This window comes from Coffea eugenioides, chromosome 10 (genome assembly GCF_003713205.1).
Source record: "Coffea eugenioides isolate CCC68of chromosome 10, Ceug_1.0, whole genome shotgun sequence".
Taxonomy (NCBI): domain Eukaryota; kingdom Viridiplantae; phylum Streptophyta; class Magnoliopsida; order Gentianales; family Rubiaceae; genus Coffea; species Coffea eugenioides.
The window spans coordinates 10,961,071-10,984,910 of record NC_040044.1 but is presented as its reverse complement, the minus strand read 5'-3'; the positions used below and the strand labels follow the sequence as shown (position 1 = coordinate 10,984,910).

The 23,840-nt window shown below is 39.3% G+C and overlaps 1 non-coding gene and 1 pseudogene across 1 annotated transcript; one reads left to right on the top strand and one right to left on the bottom strand.

The window, feature by feature from the left end:
• The window catches only part of LOC113750421, a 54,178-nt pseudogene that overhangs the window by 16,047 nt on the left and 14,291 nt on the right, over nucleotides 1-23,840 (top strand).
• On the bottom strand, nucleotides 2,882-2,988 carry LOC113750916. Its single transcript, XR_003464686.1, has one exon. It is a non-coding gene; the product is annotated as a small nucleolar RNA R71 (small nucleolar RNA).

The window sequence follows — 23,840 nt, the reverse complement described above, 5'->3', positions numbered from 1 at the left end:
AATCATAAGATCCACTGGATCTTTAAAACATCCTTTTTCAACTACTATAGCACTAGTGGTATCAATTTCATCAATTTGAACATAAGATTCATTAAAATATGGACTTTTCAAAGCACAAAAAATATTGAATTCCTCTTTTTTATTGCCTACATTCAAAGTCAATTTTCCTTTTGGCACATTAATTACCGCCCTTCTAATAGCCAAATATAGCCCCTATCTAAAATTATAGGTATACTAATATTCTCTTCCACACTACTTGCCTCAATAAGTGATACCATCACAAAGTCCTCCAATTTCTTCTTGTTAGAGACTATTTCTTTCAAGTACATTGTATAGGATAGTGTATTGGGAAGAACTTCAAAAAAATGCATAGTCACTTGGAGCTTCTGAAGCATTTTTACAAACTTTCGATAATGCCCATCATTCGTCTTTTTGTTGACCCGTTGAGGGAAGAGGATGAGTGACACATATGCTTTCACCCTAGGCATTTTCATACGTTGCCTCTCACTTTGAACCCCATTGCCACAAACCATGCTCCAAATCTCTAATTCTTTCCCTTTCATCAGTTATCCCATCTTTCTTCTTAGGTACCTCCTTTGCTTTAATAATAGAATCATCCAAATCTTTCCCTGATTGAAGGGTCACTACCGTAGTAGTCTCCTTTGGATTTATCTCAATGTTACTAGGCAATCTTCCCTGATAGGTTGCGATTTTATCATTTATTTTATTATTAATTTCCCCTATTGCCTGAGCCGATGTGGATTAATTGCTGGATTCTACTCACTTTTAGTATTTTGCATTTATTTCAGGGAGTAGAACGAAAATATGATAACAGGTGCAAATTTGGCAGAAAAGGAGTCCAAATGATAGAGCTTGTCCCAGGGGCATTTTTGAAAAAGAAGACGTTACGCCCATTTTGGTAATTTCTGCGAAGGCAATGATAGAACGAAGGGCTGAAGTTTTTCTCTCGACTGGGGGCGCCGCACAGAGCATTAGAGTAGACTTTTAGATAGGATTACTTTTGGGAGTTGCTTTGGTTGACTTTTTCTTGGTTGGCTTTTGCTTAGCTTCAATTCTCGTATGTCAATTAGCACAATTGAATGATTCCCTGTAGCTTTTCTATTTGACGTTGCCTTTTCGTCCTTTGTGGTTCTCCTGCCGCGTATGCTTGGAACAATTGAAGTATTTAATCATTTTAGGCAGTTTTCGCTTCCTATCATCGTTTGAAGCAAATTGAAATTTCCCAAACGCAGAAGATGGCCGCAACATTTGTTTCAATTTCGTATGATTTTTTCTCATCAAACATGAACTAATTTTCTCACTCTAGTCAAGGAACAACGGAGGCTTTGGTTCGCCTAAAAATTGTGAGATCGATTTAATTTTATCTTTCTCTTTTATTTATTGGTATTCGCATATTCCTTGATTGCAGTACTTGTGATTATTTAATTAATTGATTGTCTTGGATCCGGATAATTAGTTACTCGACAATCTTTTGTCAATTAGGACATTAAATCCGTAATTGTTTGATTGCCTTAAAATAGTGACAACTGGCATAATTAGACTTGTGTCAGGGGAATACGCGGGCTAATCTAAAATAACCCTGGTAGTGCGTTATTTGGTTAGAATAGAGTTCCTCTAATACATAAGGCAATTGAGGAATTAAATCTTATGAGTGTCCTAGGATTATTTCTCAATTAGAGTAGTGATTAACGGGCGTACCTTAATCACCGACACAGTAAGGAGGGGTTGACTGTCATCGTTTGTTTGGCAGTTATAACCTATTTATTAATAAATAATTGGAATTGCTAGTGCATCGATGATCAATTAGGTGAACCATTGTTGAAGTTATTTCTTGGCTATGCTTTTAATTATTATTACCTTGTTTTTTAGTGAATTGTCATTTAATTTTTAGTTGGCTATTTTACTCTTAGTTGAATTGTTTTAATTGCTACCCTTTATAAAAAAACACTCCCTGTGTTACTTTGGATTTCTAAAGAGACAAATATCTTCAATCTCTGAGAATACGACTCTATTTGTCCTGTCTTCAAATTCATAATTATTTGTGAAAAAATCATCCTATTCGGGTATATCGGATCAAACAAACTCTTCGGGAACAGGATGAATCAAGTAACCTATTGCACATCTAGAGTCTCTGTTCCAGTACTTGAAATTGGATTTTGGTTATTTTAACTGGTAATTAGGTTTATTTTTATTATTGTACAGGATTCGACAACTTGTCAATTTTTGGTGCATTGCCGGGGACTGGCATTATTATTTGTTTCTTTTTAAGTTTATTTTTGTTCTAATTTTCTGGTATTCTTTTAGTGTATGCCTCATTCTTCTTGTACAGGTGAATTAATTTTTGACCTTGCGGTAGAGAAGACCGCGCGGAGAACACGAAAAGAGACCAGATGAGCACTCCAGTGCTGCATCTCAGAGACCTGAGCCAGAAGTTGACCCAACAGATTCGTTTGGTGACAATTCAAGTGACTCTGATCAAGAGAAAGTCGCTATGGCTAATGCACGAATATTAAGGGAGTTGGCTGCTCCTGATTTAACTCAGCAGCCTTTATGCATTATCTTCCCAAGTTTAAATGATAGCACGCCATTTGAATTAAAATTTGGATTAATTCATCTTTTGCCATCTTTTCATGGGTTACCAGGTGAGGAACCCTATAAGCATTTACAGATTGATGTCGTGTGCAACAGTATGAAGCCCCTGGGTATTACAGAAGAGCAAAATAAAAATGAGGGCATTCCCCTTTTCCTTAAAGAACTCTGCAAAAGATTAGTTATACTACTACCCCCAGGTAGTATCACCGCGTGGGACCAGCTAAAGAAAAAGTTCTTAAACAAGTATTTTCATGCGTCCAGAGTTGCAACTCTAAGAAAAGAAATTTGCGGTATCAAGCAGCATCCAAGAGAGTCGCTCTATGATTACAGGGAGCGATTCAAGAAGTTGTGCATCAAGTGCCCTCAGCACCAAATAAGCGAGCAGTTACTCATACAATATTTTTACGAGAGGCTACTCTTCAGAGACAGGAGTATAATTGATACTGCGAGTGGAGGGGCACTGGTAAACAAAATCCCTCGAGCAGCGTGGGAGCTAATTGAGGGAATGGCTGAGAATTCGTAACCGTTTGATACAAGAGAGGATGTCCCGATACGCAAGGTGAATGAGGTGGAGACATCCTCTATCCAGCAACAGCTGACTGAGTTGACTTCTTTTGTTAGGCAATTGGCTGTAGGAAATGCATCTCAAGCTAAAGTGTGCAGGATTTGTACTGGTATGGGTCACTCTACGGAGATGTGCCCAATGATTCAAGAGAAAGTGCAGAGCAAGTGAAAATGGTAGGTCACGCGCTAACGTCAAGAAAGCCCTATGACCCATATTCAAGCACCTACAACCCCGGTTGGAGGGACCATCCCAACCTTAGCTATGGAGGGAACAAGCAGTCTAACTTTGTACTGAATAGACAACAAGGGTACCGGCAACAATACCAACCCCGACCACCTTCGCCACCGAGTTCAAGTCCGTCCATAGAAGAGATGATGAAATAATTACTTGCGAATCAACAAAAGATGGATCCAGACCTGCAAAGCATGAGGAATCAGTTGGGACAAGTACAATCATTGCAAACTCAAGTAAATCAAATGGCCATCGCGATTAACCGTTTGGAATCCCAAGTCCCGGGTAAATTGCCGTCTCAACCTGAATTGAACCCTAAGAACGTAAGTGCGATGATCCTAAGGAGCGGGAAGGAAATTCAGGGGTCTAAACCTGTGATCCCTAAGGACAAGGTTGAGGAAAAAATCAAAAATGAGTTTGAGAGGGAGGGCAGCAATAGTACAAATCCAAAGGTACTTCCAAACCCAGTCATTACGGTTAAAACTAACCCGCCTCCTTTTCCTAGCAGGTTGGAGAAATCGAAGAAGTAGGATAAGGAAAAGAAGATCCTGGAGGTGTTCCGCAAGGTAGAGATCAATATCCCCCTGTTAGACGCAATCAAACAGGTGCCGAAGTACGTAAAGTTTTTGAGAGACTTGTGTGTCAATCGAAGGAGGTTGAGGGGAGATGAAAGAGTCATTGTTGGAAAGAATGTGTCAGCGGTCCTGCAGAGGAAACTCCCACCGAAATGTGGGGACCCAGGTATGTTTACTATCCCCTATAGGATAGGCAATATTGTGATAAGGAAGACCATGTTGGACTTAGGGGCGTCAATTAATGTAATGTCTAAGTCTATCTATGCTTCTCTGAACCTGGATCCATCAAAAGAAAGTGAAATAATCATTCAATTAGCTGACTGAACTAATGCAATCCTAATGGGTTGGTTGAAGATGTGTTGGTAAAGATTAATGATTTGGTGTTTCCAACTGACTTTTATATACTTGATATGGATGATGACCACTCCCTGGATCCCTCACATTTGTTATTAAGTAAACTCTTTTTGAGCACAGTACAAACAAAAATTGATGTTAATAAGGGTACCTTGTCCTTGAAGTTTGATGGGAAAATTGTGCATTTTAATATCTTTGATACTATGAAATACCCCTCAAACTCCAACTTTTGCTCTGTTTTCTCTGTGAGTGTTATTGACCCTGCGGTGCAGGAAGTGTTTGAAACTGTTGAGAGGGATGAGTTGGAGGTCGCTTTAACCAAGCACCTCGAGTTTGAGACAACTCCTGAGGTGGAGTGGAGTGAAGATTTGAAATGCACAACAGGGGCATTACACTCATCGCCAACCATAACAAAAAGGTTTGAAGTCTCACAAATTTTCGTTCCCGAACCTCACCAGAGGGTGCTGCCATCTGTTGTGCAGGCACCTGTGTTGGAGTTGAAACCCCTGCCGAAACACTTGAAATATGCGTATCTGGGCGACAACGAAACACTCCCGATGATTATCTCAACTGCACTCTCAGAAACCCAAGAAGAGAAGCTGATCCGAGTCCTTAGAGAGCATAAAGAGACAATAGGTTGGACCATCACAAACATTAAAAGGATAAACTCGTCCATTTGTATGCACCGGATTAGGTTGGAAGAGGATGTCAAACCTGTACGGCAGACTCAAAGGAGGCTCAACCCCCTTATGATGGAAGTGGTGAAAAAAGAAATATTGAAGTTACTGGATGTGGGGATCATATTTGCAATATCGGATAGTCCTTGGGTGAGCCCAGTCCAGGTAGTTTCAAAGAAGGCGGGAGTAACGGTAGAGGCCAATCAAACGGGTGAACTCGTGCCAGTGCGAAATCCCACCGGATAGAGGCAGTATATTGACTACCGTAGGCTGAACGCCGTCACCAAAAAGGACCATTTTCCTCTCCCTTTTATTGACCAAATGGTTGAACTCTTAGCTTGTAGGGTTTACTATTGTTTCTTGAATGAATTTTCACGATATTTTCAAATAGCAATTGTACCAGAGGATCAGGAGAAGACGACCTTCAAGTGCTCGTTCGGGACCTTTGCGTATAGACAGATGCCGTTCGAGTTGTGTAATGCACCTGAAACTTTTCAGAAATGTATGGTAAGCATCTTTTCGAAATATGTGAAAAAAATTATTGAAGTTTTCATGGATGATTTCAGTGTGTATGGTGATAGTTTTGATAATGTCTAGATAACATGAAATTGATCCTGTTGAGGTGTATAGAGACTAATCTTATGCTTAACTGGGAAAAATGTCACTTTATGGTTGACCACAGGATAGTCTTAGGTCATGTTGTGTCTTCTAAAGGTATTGAAGTTGACAGGGCGAAAATAGATATTATATCTGTTTTACCTTACCCCGCGAGTGTGCGGGAAGTGCGCTCTTTTCTTGGACATCCAATATTTTACCGAAGGTTCATCAAGGACTTCTCGAAGATTGGAGCCCCGTTGTTCCAACTTTTACAAAAAGATATGACTTTTGAGTTCGATAACAAGTGTGAGAGAGCCTTCGACACATTAAAGAAGTTGTTGACCTCACCCCCAATCATCCAGCCTTCTGACTGGAGTTTGCCATGTGGCGACCCCACTTCCCCCTAAGGCGAACCAGAGGGTTGGCGGGCCGTCTGCCTAACTCTCGCCAGGACTCACGCAAGCAATCTAGCCCAAATCCTTCCGAAGAATAACCTAAACTATTACAACACCGTTGCCTTCCAAATAGGCTGATGACTAAAATCACATTAACTTCAGAGATAACAGCATTTTTAAGATAGCCAATCGTCGACTCTTAAATACCTTACGCGTTACAACCCAGGCAACAAAAACATACAATCCAAATACATTAGTACAAGCCAAATAACAATTTCAGGGTTTACACTTTTCCAGCTTCAAGAGGCAATTCAAAATAAAAGATACAATGTTTAACTCAAACTACATGCATAAAAGTGAAATTGGATTTCAAGTCTTGCTCAAGAGTCAGGACCTGTCAAGGAAAACAAATGAACGTGGGGTGAGCTAAAACTCAGTGGTGCCCCAATACATGCAATCACGTAAATCAAACAGCGAGTAACAATTTCACAAATTGAACAATTAGGAAAGCGTATAACAGCACAAGATAGGATACAGGGGCTCTCAGGAGCCATTCTCCACGAACTTGATCAAAATTTTCCGTAGCCGACCCTCCGTCAACTTTCACTACCTAAGGTCCATGTAGATCTTCTTATTTTTCTTAACTCCGGCCACCAATCATACCCCTTTATCGGGCCCGAATGCCAAACACGAGAGTGATAATACTCGAGTATACCTTTTTATAAACTAGTCGAGGGATTCACCCAACGACGTCACAACACGTAGTTACCAGGTTAGGATAAGAGGCCCTCCCACCCTAAGGTGTGGTACATTCCCCTGCCTGGTGATTTAGTACTTGAGATAGGATAAGAGACCCTCCCACCCGCAGGTGTGGTACATTCCCCTACTCAGTACTTAGCAAGTGCGAGCAAGATATTCACAAAAATATTTCAAACAAGTCACCACTCGAAAGGCTAGTGTGATAAAGTACACACTGCTCACTTCGATGGATCAGAAACCATTTTCCAAATTATCACGTATCGAGTCAAGAAAGCACTTTAACCAAATAAGCATAGAATAAGCAGGGACACTCACCAAGAGTGAAGTTCAAAGGTCAAGCTGGGAATCGAAGTCCACGTCCTCGCTAAACCCTAGAAAATTCAAGTTTTAAAAACTATAAGTTTTACTAAACAAACCCTTGGTTTATGAATAAAAGATTATCTTGTATAAAACTAACTTAATTCCTCGAAACAAATCAATAACTTTCTCTTAAAATTAAAACTGAAAAAGGAATCAAATGTTTCGTGTGGTTTCTTTTTAAAGATATTTCCCTTCTAGAAGCAAACTAGAGCCAAATTAGTTTAAACAAGGTTTCTTGCCGAACAAATTTTCTATGTCTTTTATTTGAAATTATTCAAATCTAGTGTTTTTAACAAATTTTCTCTAAAACAACTAGTCAAGGGTAATTTTACGAAAAACTTAAAGTTTAGTAGTTATTGCAATTACTCCCTAAAGGTAATAAAACTGGTTTAAGCAAAGAAAAACATAACTAGTCGGCAAGGTTTTAAAAGTCCCAATATCTAAGTTTTAATATTAACGTACTAAACTCAATATATATAACTTAATATTAGGGCAAAATATTTCCACAAGATTTGATTTAAAGATACTTGAGTTCAAAAGACTAGAACGGGCTTCACGATTCCATTTCATTTGCACATTGTATTCCAAGTTGCCAATATAGCTAAAGCACAAATTAAATATAAATTTCACTAGGGTTTCATCAATCATTAGCCCTAGGTCTCAACAGATTCCAGTACAATCAAAATTCAACAAAGGAAGTCCAAGGTATCAAGACAAATTCTAAATCACAAACCATGGACCTTCCAAGTACATTTCAGCCAACCACTTGAACAAATTCACCAAAATTAAATTCCTGCAAAAGCTACTCAAATGGCCAAGAGTTTCATCAATTATTAGTTCTTGACGACAAACAATCATTCCTTGCAACAAACAACTAGCAATTTAACTCAAGCATAGAAGATAAGTCACAGCTAGCTTGCACTCAAATAACTCTAGAATTTTAGATTTTCCCTTTCTTGCTTTAATAATCAAGAAAAATTCCAGCAAATGTCAATTCAAGATGTCTATTAAATCTCCATCTCTTACTTGCTAAGTACACGAAACTCTTATCATGCAAAAGGAAATTAACCAACCACGAACTACTCTTAACGTCCAATACGAGAGTCTTAGCTAAAAATTCGAGAGAAACTAGTTAAATGTTCAACCCAAAACAAGAAGAAAAACCACAGCCAACTTGACTTCCAAATAATTCTAAAATTCAGATTTTTCTTCAATTTTTACTTAACAACATACAAAAGGTGATTAGCAAGCTACAAGTAAATCTTAAACATTCCATATGAAAATCTTAGTTAAAATTCAAAGGAAAACTAATTAAAGGCTCAACCTCTTCTTTCGGCAGCAATTCAGCTTTCTTTTCTTTCTCTTTTTTTTTTATTAAACACGACTCATCTCAGTTTCATGCATGATCAAAATAATTAACTATCAATCAGCTTTGATCCAATCCAAGTGCGGACATCATAAAAACAAAATCATCCAACCAGAAATTTCATTCCAACCCACTCGATTGACATGCATGCATCCAGATTTTGTTTTCCTTCAAATTTCTGGTTTACACACTGCTAATAAATCTCATGCAGGGCTTAAACATCCAGTATTTAGTTACCTAAACACGTAACCAAGTGAGAATCAAACACTTTCCATCAAATTTCATACTAAAATACCCATACAGTTCCCAAAACAACTCCATCGGCTAAGCTGGAAGATTAGTTTAGCAATCCAGCAACTTCTAGTAAAAATTTCCAGCCATGCAACCGGATTCCTGGCCATAAAATTCACATGCAATCCCAAATAAAGAGCTATCTATCAGATTGGGTCCAAGACTAAGCTCAGATCATCACAAATTAACGAATTAAGGCTGCAAATTTCCAGCTCAAGCTCACGGCAGATTCAATTTCTTTCGAAACCAATTTCTAGTAACTTAATTCTTCATCCAAACGTACAACTCTCACATGCATGCCTCTAAACAGCTTCATCTACCCATAATCAACTAGTTCAAGTCTAGAAATTACCTCAGCTTGGAGTTTACACACACGGCTAGCAGCAGAAATAATTTCCTCCCTTCGGCAGCCCAGAAATTTCAGTCCGCCACTCTCCCTCTCCCTTGCTCAAACTTGCAGCTGGATTGGGGTAGTTTAGCTCTCGGTTTTCTCCACCTGCTCACGGCTAGAATGAAGAATGAGCAGCAGGTCTCCCTTTTTTCTTTGTTGGCTTACGGCCGAAAGAAAACAATGAGAGGCTCGGCTCTCCCTCTCAGTCGTTAACTCCAAGGAAGCTACTCACTCACGGCTCACGGCAGCAAAAGGAAATGGACATGTGGAACAAATGATATGGAAGGTTTGTGGTGATTAGTAGTTGATATAGTTGTGTGTGGTAGTGGAGAAAGGAACCGGCACTAAGGATGGAAGGTGCTGGAATGTGAAGTGGAAAATGGATTCAACAGAAATTGGGAAGTGTTTGAGATTGCATTTGTTCAAGAATCATTCCATGGCTGCATGGTGAATTTGAATTGGAGGAGGGCTATTTTGGTCTTTTCCCATTTCATCCGAATTTCCACTTAAGCCCTCAATCCTAAACTAATTCCATAATTTACCCCAAATGTAATTCGAATGCCTACTAGTAAACTAACCTTGCAAAAATTCAATTATCGAAATACAACGTCCTAAGAATAATTATAAGGGTTTTGAACCTAAATTGTTTTTATCTTAGTTCTAAATTTAACGTTATTAACACTTAAAAAATAACTATCGAAAATCAAAGAACCAAAATCAAGGCAGTAAAATAACCTACATAAAAAAAATATTAATACTTGAAATTAGCTGTTGAAATCAAGGAATTAATATAAAAGCAATGACACACTCTTTGACAAGAAATATTAACGTAACTTGGCAAAAATTCAAATAATCTAATATTTGCACAATTGAATTATTTGTGACCTAAAACAAATTATTTTTGCACACTTATTTAAGATCAAATAATAATAAAGTTTATTAAAAGTCTGAAATGCACATGCAACGCGTACATACATGTATATATGTATATCTATACTTCTCAAGGTTCTCACAAGCCATTTGAGATCATGTGCGATATTAGTGATCATGCTGTAAGGGTTGTATTGGGCCAAAAAGTGGGAAAGGCAGCTCACGTCATTTACTATGCGTCCTGAGCCTTGAATGGAGTTCAATTAAACTATTCCACTGCTGACAAGGAGTTTCTTGCAGTTATTTTTGCTTTAGAAAAATTCAGGTCATATTTGTTGGGTGCTAAAGTTATTGTATTTTCTGATTATGCAGCGTTAAGGTACCTAATGGTCAAGAAAGATGCAAAATCGAGGCTCATAAGGTGGATATTACTCCTACAGTAATTTGGCCTGGAGATAAGAGATAAAAGAGATTCAGAGAATCTCGTAGCTGACCATTTAAGTCGCATACCAGTTGTGATGGAGAGCGAGCCATTGAAGGATGCATTCCCTGAAGAACACTTGTTCTCTTTAAATTCTCAATTGCTTTGGTATGCTGATTTAGTCAATTATCTAGTAACGGGTAATTTTCCTACAGGTTGGCCAAGATCGAAGAGAGACAAATTGAAAAGTGATGCCAAGTATTTCATCTGGGACGACCTGTACTTATGGAAGAGATGTGCAGACCAAGTAATGAGGCGATGCGTAGTGAAAATGAATTTCAATCAATTTTATCTTTCTGTCATATTTTAGCCTGTGGAGATCATTTTGGACCAAAACGAACCGCACATAAGATACTAGAGAGTGGATTTTACTGGCCCTCTTTGTTTAAGGATACGTATGTGTTTTGTAAGTCCTGTGATCGTTGTCAAACGGTAGGTAATATAGCCCGTAGAGATCATATGCCCCAAGTCCAGTTAATTTTTGTTGAAATTTTTGATGTGGGGTATCGATTTCATGGGACCTTTTCCTACTTCATTTGGTTTTGTGTATATTTTGTTGGCAGTCGATTACGTGTCTAAATGGGTGGAGGCTAAGGCCACCCGGACTAATGATTCGAAAGTGATTGTAAATTTTATCAGGTCTAATATTTTTGTGCGTTTTGGGATGCTGAGAGCCATTGTTAGTGACAGGGAAACGTACTTCTGCAACAAAACTATAGTCGTGCTGTTTCACAAATACGGTATACTCCACAGGGTCTCAACATCATACCACCCTCAAACCAATGGTCAAGCGAAAGTATCGAATCGAGAGATTAAATCCATCTTGGAGAAAATGGTGCGGCCAGATAGAAAGGACTGGAGTAAAAGGTTGGAAGATGCACTCTGGGCCTATCGGAAGGCGTACAAGACCCCTATCGGATGTCACTTTACAGGTTGATTTTTGGGAAGCCGTGTCACCTTCCAGTGGAGTTTGAGCACAAAGCTTTTTGGGCAATAAAACAGTGTAACATGAATCTAGAAGATGTCGGTGCTCAACAAAAGTTGGATTTTCAAGAATTGGAGGAGATTCGAAACGAAGCGTACGAGAATGCATTAATTTACAAGGAGAGAAGTCGGGCATTTCATGATCAACAAATTTCTAGGAAAACCTTTGAAGTTGGTCAAAAGGTTCTCCTATACTAGTCCAGGCTCAAATTATTCCCAAGTAAACTACATTCCCGTTGGATTGGCTCTTTTGTTGTGACTCACGTTTTTCCCTATGGTGCAGTAGAAATTCAGAGTACTAAGACAGTTAAGAAGTTTGTGGTGAATGAACATCGCCTCAAACACTATTATGAGGGTCTTGTAGATGGAGAAGTGGAGGTGTTACGTTTGGATGAGCCACAGTGTTTCAAATAGCACTCCTTAGCCATGTCTAGCCAAAGACATTAAAGAAAGACGCTCATTGGGAGGCAACCCAATTTCTTTTAGTTGTTTGTTTAGTTTTGTTTGATTGTTTAAATATGTTTTTCTTGAGTTTCACTGATTTCTGGCCTCAATTTTCATTTTTGATGATTCGTAGGTGTCTCTCTAACTTGACGTGCCTGCGTCAAATCGTATGGAGAGCTCATGGTCAGAAGGATTCTTACCTTTTTGACGTACCCGCTTCACGTTCGTAGGAAAGGTGTCCCTCTAGTTTGACGTGCCCGCGTCAAGTCGAATGGAGAGTTCACGGTCAGAAGGATTCTTGCCCTCATGACGTGCCCGCGTCAAGTCACCTGGAGAGTTCCTCATTCGTTACCCTTATGACGTGCCCGCGTCACGTTCGCGGGAAAGTTAAACATTCAAAAAACTCAAAGAGGTTATTGATTTCCTGGTAGTCTCTAATTTTGAATTTCAAAGATGAGTTTTGCAATAATAATATTCAAAAAAAAATTTTTTTAAAAAGTAAACAAGAAACAAAACGAAAAAGACTTTTTTTTCTTTTAACCGTAGCTAGGTTTCTCAAATTTCAAAAAAAAAATTCAAAAGAAAAAAATATAAATAAAAATTAAATAAAAAAAACACAAAATTTTTTGTTTCACCATAGCTTGAGTTTTCAAATTTTTAATTTTAAAAACAAAAAAAAAGAAAAGAAAACCTATTTCTTTTTCTTTCTTTTTTTTTCCTTTCTTTCCTTTCTTTCCTTTCTTCTTTCTTCCTTCTTTCTCTTTTCTTTCTTTTTTCTCCGCTACTTCTTCCTCTCTGTCAACCGAAACTCACTCAGTCGCACGCCGCCCCTACCCGAAATCGACGAAAGCTGCCGCCGCTTAAAAATCTCGCCGTCACCAGGCCACACGGACGCCGCCCACACCTACCATCCGAAGCAGCCCATCTCCTCGCAATCAATCCTGGTTCCGTTGCCCTCGTCTCACAGTCGATCCATGCTGCCCACGACCGCACGACTCCAGCGACACCGCAGTGCCGACGGAACCACCACCACCTCGCCGCTCTCCTTTCTCCCTCATTTCCCCTCACGGCCATCAAACCTGCATCGCCGCAACCTGCTCCGTAGCCCACCTCTCTCCTCCACCTCGCCTTCGCCCACAGTCGATGCCGCCAGCTCTACCAGCCCAACCGCGTGTTCCCCCTCTCCGACCGAGCCCCACCCGCGGGCTCGTCCCCCGTTGCTCCACGAGCTACTGCCCGCCGCTGAGTTGCTTCGCTGCTCGCGCCCCTTGCGGCTACCTCCACCACTGCCGCCGCATCTCTCCATCACAGCAGTCGCACGACGGCAACCACCGCCAGTCCCACCTTCTTAACTATCGAACAGTGGAGGTATTTGCAACTCGTTTCCCAAGTCCTCAGTAGTATTTGGTGTTGTTGGGGGTCTTCATTTGTTTGGGTGGGACATAGTGTTGTTTTTCCTTTACCGTGGAGTTCACCAGTGGTACTGGTGGGGGTAACTGGACCTGCATTTGGTACTGCTATTTGGTTGATTGAGTTGTTATCATCACATCTCTAAACTGTCATCGTTGCAATTGCCAATTTTGAGTTAAGACATTAACTGGCCAACTGGAGCCATTTGTTGGAATTTTGGGTAGGCTGAAATTTTGCGATTGTCTCTGTTGATAATTGGATAGCTTCTCTACTTGTGTTTTGATTGTTGTGGTTTTGGGTTGATTTATTTCTGAAACTGCCGGTGAATTGGGAGACCTGGGGTTGGTAGTACTTCATCGAATTGCTGGGGACATTCTGGCCGTGGGTTCCATTACCACGTTGGATGGGCACTATCTGAGATTTTGGTCAATTCCTTTGTGCACTTAGTTGCCTTACTATATTGGGTTACGTATTGACTTCTTTGGACTGGGACACTTGCCGAGGTTAATTTGATTGCTCTATTCGTTGCACTCATAGCAGTTTGTTCGCTCTCTGTGGAGCATTACAATTTTTCTGGTGATTGGGTTAATATTTAGGGGCTCTTAATTTGCTATTGCTCAGTTATTGCTGTTTGCCTTTGCTTGTTGATCTACGGGTTGACTGTTGTGCTTTTGGTGATTGGGTTGACGGTTACCAACCATGGTGAGATCGAAATCGACCTCTAGGTCTAGAGCCTCTTGATCTCAGCCTCCACCCCAACCCTCCATTCCAGTCAATATCTCTATCAACCAACCTTCCGCTTTCGGTGTCCGAACCCTGTTAGGTAGGGGTAGGGGTGCCCACGTAGCCTCCGCCACTCACCTCAGAGGGCATTTAGAGTTCACTAGACCCGTCGATCAGCGGCGCTATGCTAAAGCCTGTGAGCGACGTATCATTCCGTGCAAATGCTCGGACGAGTTGACTATGGCTTTTCTGGGTATCTAGGAGGAGGTTGAGCGCATGTACACCGCCATTGGATGGCGCCCCTATCTCGCTGTCTTCCAAACCCCTTTTGTCGAGTTGACTAGGGAGTTTTACTCCACCTTTGAGTTTGAATTACCTACGAGGTATATTGTTGAGACTCCTAATGTCATTCGTTTCCGTCTCATGGGTAAGGAATTCAATTTCTTCATTATCCAGTTTAAACTGACATTCGGTTTTATCACTCGGGAGTATGTGGAGACTAGGGAATATGCCGAGAGTGCATGTGATTATGTGGAGCCGTTTCTTTCCGCCTACCACGATGTGTGGTGGGACATGTTTGTCGACAGGCAGCGTTATGACCTATCTAGATCTAGGAGCTCTTTTTTCGAGGACCCGAGTACCCGGTATGTTCAGCAACTCTTAGCATACAGTTATTCGGGTAGAAAGGACAGCTCCGGTATAATCTCTCGGCCAGAGCTCTTCTTTTTCTGGTGCATGAAAAATAGTTTCAAGGTCAAATTGGAGTGTTGGTTGACAGCACAATTTAAGACCATTATGGCAAAAAAGAACAAACCCCTAATTTTCGGATCCTACATCACACACCTGGCAGTCCAGCTAGAAATTCTCAATCTACAGGATCACAACCTTCATTTGGCTTGCGACATGAAATTTCTGAATGCTGAAGGCTTAGAGAGGATGGGAGTTCTGGAGCATGTCGATGGCCGCTACCGATTTACTCCCCCGGGACCTTCCCGCGCCCCACCTCGCTCTTCTTTTACCAGTTCGGCCCTTACTGGTGATGAGGCAGGCCCGTCTACCTCTGCTCCGCCCCCACCACCCCCAGGAGCTGCTGAATGGAATCAACTTCAGACTCAAGTTCAGAATCTGGAGGCTTGAATGATCAATATTGATCACAACGTGCATTTCATGGCGCAGAACTTAGCAGCATTCATGCAGCATGCAGGTCTTACGCCACAATTTAGGTACCACCCACCACTTTGACCCCACTTCAGGGAAGTTTTGTTACCCTCTCTCCTACTTTTAATGTTTATTTGCTACATTGAAGACAATGTACCGTTTAGGTGCGGGGGGGTTCAGTTGGGGTGCTAGTTTTTCTAGTTTTTAGTAGTTTTTTTAGTTTTAGGTGTTTTTCCTTTATTTTTAGTTTGTTATTTGTTTATTTCCGTTCAATCTCTTTCTTTCTTTTTAGTGATTCGCTCTCATGTGAATACCAAATTTTGATGTTGGATTGTTGACTCTAAAATCTACTCTTGCCAAGTTTTAATAATAAAAGTGTATCGAGTTAATGTGGTTGAGTCTAAAACATCTCTTTGGTGAATATCGGTGACTGCTTGACTCTTTTGATTTCTTTGTTAACTTTTTTAGGCATAGGAAATGACTGTTGGCATTTTCATGTGAATTGGTCCAATATTGACTCTATTTCTTCATGTTTGGCAATAATGAGACTAGCTGCTCCTATTTTTATTTTTAGCGGTATTATTTTGCGTTATTGTGCTATGTGGCTGTGAATATGGTTGGCTGTACTCCGTTGTTAGTTACTACTGAGTAACCGGGGGTTTTCACCTAAAGTGTCAATTCTCGCGTCAAAAAATAGCAATTCCTATGAGTACGTGTCATATAGCGATAGGAGTTGAGTAACCGGGTTCCTTTATCTGAAAAATATTGGAGTTCACGTCAAAAGGCTTCAATGGCTAGAGACTAAGTCTTTTGTGCTATCAAAAAAAAAAAGGAAAAAAAAAGAAAAAGAATAAATAATAGAAAACGTCAAAAAAATGCAGGTTGTGTTAGTATGTGTTAGAGGTCAACTTGCCGATTTATGGACTTAATATGGAGATTTTGGTTAATATTTGGATCATTTGCTGATAAATGTTGTGCGACATTCTTTCTTTTTAGATTAGTTAACTTAGAATTAAAGGAGTTTGTAGTTTAGAAACTAATCAGGGTGATGTTTCTCGGGTTTTGATCACTGATACTTGATATATGGTTTTCTTGGCATCTTGGCAATATGGTAGATAGAGCAATAGCCATTGTGAAATATTGGTATTTGTTTACTATACTTATACTTGAGAACAAGCATGGTTTATGTGTGGGGGGAATTGATAAGTTACGATTTTATCATTTATTTTATTATTAATTTCCCCTATTGCCTGACCCGATGTGGATTAATTGTTGGATTCTACTCACTTTTAGTATTTTGCATTTATTTCAGGGAATAGAACGAAAATATGATAACAGGTGCCAATTTAGCAGAAAAGGAGTCCAAATGATAGAGCTTGTCCCAGGGGCATTTTTGAAAAAGAAGACATTACGCCCATTTTGGTAATTTCCGCGAAGGCAATGATAGAACGAAGGGCTGAAGTTTTTCTCTCGGCTGGGGGCGCCGCACAGGGCATTAGAGTAGACTTTTAGATAGGATTACTTTTGGGAGTTGCTTTGGTTGACTTTTTCTTGGTTGGCTTTTGCTTAGCTTCAATTCTCGTATGTCAATTAGCACAATTGAATGATTCCCTATAGCTTTTCTATTTGACGTTGGCTTTTCATCCTTTGTGGTTCTCCTGCCGCGTATGCTTGGAACAATTGAAGGATTTAATCATTCTAGGCAGTTTTCGCTTCCTATCATCGTTTGAAGCAAATTGAAATTTCCCAAACGCAGAAGATGGCCGCAGCTTTTGTTTCAATTTCATATGGTTTTTTCTCATCAAACATGAACTAATTTCCTCACTCTAGTCAAGGAACAACGAAGGCTTTGATTCGCCTAAAAATTGTGAGATCGATTTAATTTTATCTTTTTCTTTTATTTATTGGTATTCACATATTCCTTGATTGCAGTACTTGTGATTATTTAATTAATTGATTGTCTTGGATCCGGATAATTAGTTAACTCGATAATCTATTGTCAATTAGGGCATTGTAGACACCAAATTTTGGTACGATTTATTTATTTTTGTTCATGCTAGTTTATCTTAGTTATTCTTTTTATTTTCTTTAGTCGTTTACTTGTTTTATTTTTTTTATTATTTTTAGTCTTTTTAATGTAGAATTTCAAAAAAAAAAGAAAATATGTTTTAGTTGTTTTAAAATTCAATTTTTGTCTTGGAAAAAGAAAAAAAAGGAAAGGGAAGAAAATTGTTCACAAAATATGTTTATTTCTTTTAAAATTCAATCTTTTGACTTTATTTATTTTTTGGTTAGGTTATTTCGAAAAACAAAAGAAAAGGAAAAAATGAAAATGAAAAATGGAAATTTGCATTTTTTGTTGTTTTTAGTTTATTTTTATCTAATGTTAATTAAGTTGTTTTCATCATTAATTATTATTGTTTTATTATTATCATTTTTGTTGTTTAATTAATTAATTAATTAATTTAAAAAAAAAAATCAAAAATCACAATTCCATTTCTGCCGGACTGCATTCCCTTTTATCCTCTCAAACACTCTACCTCCCGGATCCGCCACTCATTTTCCATTCCACTACCTCAGCTTACAACAACATTTCCCTGCCTTGGTATCATCGACAAGGAGAACCAGAGAGAGAGCCATGCGAGTTGTGAACTGCAACTTCCCTGTTCTGTCCGAGAGTGCGTGAGAGAGGAGATAACCGTGCAAGCTTCATCATTTACTTCATCACTCGAAAGCTGCGGTGTCATTCTTCACCTTCAACCATCCGTGATCAATATAACCACAATCACCACAGCTGCAACTACTGCACTCAGACCAACCATCCTCGCGTGCGTGAGCCAAGCTGAAAGGAGGTCGCACGAGCTGCAACTCCTCCAAGGTTCTGTCTGCAAGCCAGAGTGGAACTAGGAGGAAGCCGTGAGCAAGCTCCATCCCTTTCCGCATCAACAACCGGCTGCAACCCAGTTTCACCCTCCACCAGTCGCAACTAGAAAACCAGAACCATCAAACCTGTGGAAAACCGAGAGCTAAATTATCTTCAATCCAGCCGCAAGTTTGAGCAAGGAAGAGGGAGAGTGGCGGACTGAAATTTCTGGACTGACCGAGAAGGAAGAATTTGCAGCTGCTAGTCGCGTGTTTTAGGCTTCAAGCTAAGGTAATTTTTGGACTTAGATGAATTGTTTATGGGTTGATGAAGCTGTCTATAAGCATGCATGTGAGATTGTGTGGCTAGATGATAGTTTAAGTCACAGAAAAATCTGTTTGAGAAGGAAGTGAAGCTGCCGAGAGCTTGAGCTGGAAGTTTCGGTTTTTAATTTGCTAGTTGTGATGATCTGAGCTTAATTTTGAACTCAACCTGATAGATAGTTCCTTATTTGATGTTGCATGTGAACTACGTGGCCTGAATTTCGGTTGCATGGCTGGAAACTTTAATGGGAGTTGATGGACTGCTGAAACAATTTTTCCAGTTTAGCCGTTGAAGATGTTTTGGAAATTGCAGGGGTATTTTAGCATGAAATTTGCTGGAAAGTGTTTGATTCTCACTTGGTTGTGTGTTTAGCTAACTAAATGCTGGATGATTAAGCCCTGCATGAGATGATTTGGCTGTGTGTAAACCAGAAATTTGAGTGAAACAAAAATCTGCTGCACGCATGTCATCTGCGAATAGTTGAATTAATTCTGGAATTTTGGGGATCAATGTTGCTGGTGTCTGACCCCGTTTTGGACTAGAATTGATAATAACTTCATTTAGTAGCTATGCATGTTACCTTTGAGTACATAACTCAGTGATTTGGCCGAGGAAAACCCGGATAAATGATTGACTAAAGCTGCTGGAATTTTTCCAGTGTAGCCAAGTGAAGAAGAAAAGAATTTTCCAGTTTGCTTTTGCGAATTCTGGGTTCTCATTCATGTTTGGATGTCGGATTCCTGCGTTTTGATCGCTAGAATAGAGTTTGATGCTTGCTTAGAGCTTGGTTCCCTCTGTTTGACATGAAACCCAGAAATTTGCAGCTTAAGAAACCAGCGAAAGAAAAGGAGGTTTCTGCTAAGAATGTATGAACTGCCGAACCTTTTGCCTAGACTTCTCCAGCCTTTGCATGATTTTTCTTCTATGTTTTTGGTTGGTTTGAATGATAAAATGGTTGTTATGAGGCTTGGATTGGTTTTGAATGTTTGTGTCTAAACATACTTGAGCTGGAATTGAATCTTGCTAGCCAAAAGTTTCTTGGAGCTGCAAAAGTTGTCGAATGAAAAGTGCAGCAGAAAACAAGAAAATTCTGAATTTTCTTTGTATGTAGCATTGCCGGAACTTGCAGGATTGCATTTTAGTTATGGGCCTTGTTGCTTAGTTTCATGACATTATTTTGATCAAAAATTGTGTTTTCAGAGCAAGCTGCGTTTGAAATTTGTTTTGGCTGCTGAAATCTTAAGGGCAAAGTGTCGAAAAAATTTGTTTTTCTTTGTGGATAGCATGAAGTTGCATTAGCTTTCATGTCTTTGATTCATGTAACAGGCCACAAGAACCTGGGTTTTATTCATCCAATTTGCTAGTTAAATCTTGTGCAAAATGATTGACGAAGTTGCATGTTTTGATCCAAAGCATCAAGGAAAGTGGCGGCAAAGCTGCAACTGGAAAATTGCAGCACTTTACTCCTTTCTTTGGTTGATATTTCTTGTATCTCTGGTAGCCACCGATCCAGATTTTCTGTTTTAGTCTTGTAATGAAACTGTCACTCGAATTGGTTGATGATTAGGAGTGATGTTTTGTGATTGTTGATGTTTGTTTGGTGATGCATTTGGTTAATAATGAAATACAGCATGTCATATAGGAAAGGAAACCAGAATTGCAGAAGGCCTTCTACGTGATTGCATGGTTTTTGCATGAAAATAACTTCAAAAATTGCACTTTGATCCCCTAAGTTCCCCTTTGCTGCACTATGACCCAATTATGCTTTAATTTCTTGCAATTGAGTCCTAAAATATTTGCAATCTGAACCATGACTTGACTTTTTCATCACTCTTGAACCTTTAAAGTTCTTAAATGTTCTAATTGGGCTCACATGATTGATTAATGTTTGCAATTGGATCCCTTTTACATGATAATTCGCTTCGGTATGTTTTTACGTGAATTGTGGACAAATTTCAATGGATAATTCCCAATGTCATGAAAGCTTAATAATCTTGGAAGAATTCATAGTCTTGGTTTCATTTGATTCAGTTTTTCTTAGATAATTTTGTTATTTAATCATAATAAATAATTTCTGTGATAGTTTTTCTCTTTTTGTGATTTTTGCATTTGATTGTGATGGATTCCATCGTAAGCATTTCAATTTAGCACTCCACTTTAGATTCTTGAGACCTTTTATTTAAGACCGAGTTTTGCTTGCACGTGCATGATCTATTCCATATTTAATTTTCGTTTCATGCTTAATTTCCACTTTTGTGTTTAATGGTTGTTTCATGTGATTATTTGATAATTAAAGTGGTACCTTGACCTTTTTATTATTTTGGAGGGTAATTTAATAATTTCACTTCATTAGAGCATCGATTCAAGGGAGGTACATTCTATCCCTTATTTGCACTTCATTTGACCCTACGTGCTCCTACGTGTTATGTGAATATGCATGTCTATTTCGCTTTCCTTGCCTTTCCTTAATTCCTTGCATTTATTTCATTTATTTTTACTTTTATTTAAGTTGTTCTTTATGGGGTATGTGTACACCTCTTAGCTTGTAATAGATAGGGCTTGGAGAAGCATTTGATGAAGACCTATTGAAGACGTGTGCCTAGCTAGCAAATGTAATAGATTTATTAGTTTGGTTGCTTACCTTTGTTGCTACATGTTAATTTGCTTTATTAGGCCCTTGCATCTAGTCGAGCATGCTAAATGTTATGTGCTATGTGTTTACGAGTGTTTGGCATGTCTACTCGCTTTCCATAGCCTGAATGAATGTGATGGATGAATGTACGTTTCCACTAGTCCAACGCTAGTTGGAATTCATAGGATGGGCTAGTCCAACGCTAGACCCTTAGGGATTTCCCTTCGTTAGTACATGTTTGCATGTTCATTACATGTCATGCATTTTTTTTAGTTTTATCATTTTGCATGCCCCTCGAACCCCTTTTCCCTCCATTTTAGGATTTTTGCATTTTATGCTAGTTATAGGGTTCATTTGCTTGAGGGTCCCCTTAAATATGGGATATAGACGAGTGTGGCTTTTTCTAAGCCTTAGCACGCTAGTTTCGCCTTCTAATCCGAGGGAAAATCCAAGTCGAAAAGTTAGAAGTCAACCCCCGTACCCGACTTGTTGCATTCCCCTAGGGTCATACTTTCATTTTTATCACTTCCATACTCTTTTAATCACATTTTTCTTACATTTCTCAATCCATATTTTTCACTACATCTTTATCATTTATTTACTTTACTTCACAAATGAAATTCAAGTTTCACTTATATATGTACTATTCTATCTTCATTCATTTGCACACAAACACTTTCAAATTGCACACATGCACTTTTTTCTACACTTTGCACACTTACACTCTCATTTGAGTCCTCATTTGCATCATTCATGATTTTCTATGAGGACTTTCCTTATTGGCCGTCACGACTCGTGTGAATGGGACCAAAAGCCTCATAAGAAACATTTCTTAGATTTAGGATTGCATTTCTCATTCATTAGTCAAATCCAATTTGCAATACATACTTTGGGTAGAAAATATAGGAAAATAAGGGTTAAATCACGCAACTAGCCTTGGTTAGGTCGAAGGGGTGCCTTGGATTTTTATCCTTGCCTTCCCCTTCGTCAAATGTGACTCCCGAACCTTTTTCTTTGTTTTACGTGGACTAGGAGTCGTTTAAAAAGGGTTTTCTTACTTTTTTCTTTAAAAAATTCATTTTTTGGGTGACTTGGTACACCCTAACTCTATACCAAGTGGCGACTCCATTTTTCATATAAAAACCCTTTTTGAACTATTTTTCTTGGGTCAAATCGTCGCATTTTCAAAAGTCCCATTTAGACCCATTTTTGTTTTTATCAACAAAATTCATTTTTCCCAAATCAATAAATTCACAAAAAACAATTATTTTATTTTTTCCAAAAAAAGTGGGGCGCGACAGTTGGCGACTCCACTGGGGAATTCCTAAGTGGGTCCAAGCATTTGATTTAGCCATTCTTTTCCTTTTTTCTACCCTTTTTATGTATAGCATTTGGATATTAGGATTGCATTTTCCCTTTCTAGGACTTTTTGCCACGTACGCGCATATCAAACTACTCCCTCACTCACGTATGTATGATTGGATGATTGGATGATTGGATGTATGATTGTACTTGCTTTATCTCGCGCTTTGCATTTGCATTTTGGGGGGGGGTGTGTCACCCTTAGAGCCACGCGTTGGTTCTCGATCCCTCCCCTCCAAAACGTATACTATCATACGCGCATACGCTTTATTATTCATCCCTCTTTATTTTCTTTTTAGTGGCTTGTCACGCCACTCCACCCTATTAGGATTAGGAGACCCACTTGGACGTGTGATCGTGACACGACGTGTGCGTAGCACGATCCAATGGGTCACTCAATCTTCCGCTTTAAACTTTGGGTTGATAGCCTTTAGTTTTTAGTCGAAGGTTGAGGGTTTTTTATAGATTCACTCAAACATGCAGCCGTAACACGACGTGTGCGTAGCGGTGTTTGGGGAATCGCTCGAGCCACCGACAAAGGGCCTTGGGATTGATGACCCTTGGCCACGAGTCTGAAGGCTTGGGGACCTGAGCTTATCGAGTCTAGATGCATTAGTGAACCCCAACCGCATGCATCCATATAGTTCACCTAGGGTAGAGTCTGCCTTGCCCTAGTAGGGACACCATTCACGAGGGGAGGGATCCCACCCTTTTCCTTATTTACTTTTCCTACTTTTTATATCATTTAATTGTCCAACGTGTTATGTGATTATGTGTTGAACTAACTTTCATTGTCTCTTGCCTTTGCATTCACAAACGTTAGGAAATAAGAGGTCGGGCATGACCTTCTTTCAGGACATACCCTTATAGATAGGCTATTGCATGTTTAAAAATTGTGGTATATCTATTTCGTTCATAAATTAATAATGCCATACCATTTTAGGCCTACCCTGGCAGATAAAGGGTTCCTTAGGTCATGTCTCATTTCAAATTGCATATCTTACTGCTTTTAATAAACTGGCATCACACATCCACCCTAGGAAGGGAATGCCATTTAGGGGATCCCGTGTTTAGGAATAAGCCACCATATGTCTCGGATACTTAATCCAAGGAGACTTGCACGTTTACATTTTTTGTATCATCCAAAAGGGTAGTGCACAAGGTAAGGTAGGATCCGATCATTTTCATAGAGCGATCTTTGGAATATGAGCGTCTAATAATCACCTTTTGGCCACTTTATCAAAATTGGTAAAAATCCCTTGCGTAAAGGACATTAATTTGAAGAAACCCAAATAATTCTTCACTATTGAGACGATAAATCAATGGAGGCCAAATCTTGATTTTAGGAGGCTCATAGACTAAGGCATTGTAATGATTTCTTGAAACTACCCAATGGGTAGAGAACTCAATCGATT